This window comes from Cyprinodon variegatus, unplaced genomic scaffold (genome assembly GCF_000732505.1).
Source record: "Cyprinodon variegatus isolate N-32 unplaced genomic scaffold, C_variegatus-1.0 Scaffold1810, whole genome shotgun sequence".
NCBI classification, from domain to species: Eukaryota; Metazoa; Chordata; class Actinopteri; order Cyprinodontiformes; family Cyprinodontidae; genus Cyprinodon; species Cyprinodon variegatus.
In genome coordinates, this window is record NW_015152263.1 from 71332 (window position 1) to 72866 (window position 1535).

A 1535-nucleotide genomic window follows, 5' to 3' on the forward strand; every position below is an offset into this window, starting at 1 on the left:
AAAAAAATGTGCGATTAAAATGCGATTAATCGCGAGTTAACTCAGACATTGATGCGATTAATCGCAATTAAAAAAATGTAATCGATTGACAGCACTAATATATATATATATATATATATATATGCATATATGTATGTATATATATATATATATATATATATATATATGTATATATATATATATACATATGTATATGTGTGTATATATGTATATATACATATATATACACATACATACATGGATATATAATTACATATGTATCTGTATGTATGTATGTATATGAATGTGTGAATATATATAATGTTCAATTTTTATTTTTTGCTTTTACTCATTTCTTATTGGGTTTCCTTTGGCTGTTTGAAAGTTTAAATAATTACCACTAATGGTTATATTTCCTGTAAACTTAGTGTTTTTCATGTGTTTGTTGCAGAATTCCATTCTTGGATTTCCTGTCATTCCGTTGCCAGGTTTTGTGCCTATTTTCCCACACCGGTTCTTCCAGCGATTCAACTGTAAGTTCTTGGTTCTTATTGTTGTAGTACTTCTTTTCTCCTCATACTTTTTTCAGTTTAACTGAAAGGACACATTTTTTTCCTGCAAGTAGTGGAACAGTTGGTATCCAGGGGCCAGAAGGTACTGGTCAAGTGAGGATAACCTATGACTTGGAAAAATTGCAAATGCCATATCTGTAAACAGATATGAGGAAATCCTAAGATTCTGCACTCTGTGGACAACTTGGCTTACCGCCCAGCAAACACAGATAGGCTCTCCAGAATAAGACAATTCCTAGGTACACTTCAGGCAGCAGCAGATCCTGAGGAATTTCAATCAGGTCGGCCAGCTATGAGTGTCATTGCTTTTCTTATTCAGTTCTAAACATTGTGCCAATACAATGTTAAAATTTAAACAAAATTTGTTAAAATATTTTTCAACGCATAAAATGAAACAGAATACAAGATGGACCTTTTCTTACAATAAATTAATAATGTTTTATGTTGAGTTCTTAGGCACATGTAGTCCACTGCATTGGACATATCTGTAACTTCATGTAATAAGGTTATTTTAAAAAAAGTTTACCATTTTACAAGGAAAACAGATCAAAAAAGCAAGGCTTTAATAACTCATGCATCAGAGGGTTAAAATGCATTTAAATGCAGAATGCTGAAAAAGGCGTCCCTATGTCCTCCAGCAGTCTAAGCCTATAGCAGCATAACTATAGAGGTCGGCCAGCTATGAGTGTCATTGCTTTTCTTATTCAGTTCTAAACATTGTGCCTATATCCACTTCATTGGAAATATCTGTTACTTCATGAAATAAGGTTTTTTAAATAAAAAAAAAAGTCTACAATTTTTCTCCATGTCCTAAGAAGAATAAAAATCCTCGAGGAAAAAAATCATAGGCAAGGCTTTAATAATTCATGCATCAGAGGGTTAAAATGCCTTTAAATGAAGCATGATAAAATAGGGGTCCCTATGTCTTCCAGCAGTCTAAGCCTATAGCAGCATATCTATAGAGATAGCTCAGGATAACATGAG

General features: G+C 32.4%; 1 long non-coding RNA gene across 1 annotated transcript in view; it reads left to right on the forward strand.

Moving 5' to 3' along the window:
- LOC107104588 overlaps positions 1 to 1535 on the forward strand; it is a 5061-nt gene that overhangs the window by 1248 nt on the left and 2278 nt on the right. Inside the window, exon 2 of the long non-coding RNA XR_001482269.1 lies at positions 431 to 512. This is a non-coding gene — a long non-coding RNA (uncharacterized LOC107104588). The remainder of the gene's footprint in view (positions 1 to 430; positions 513 to 1535) is intronic.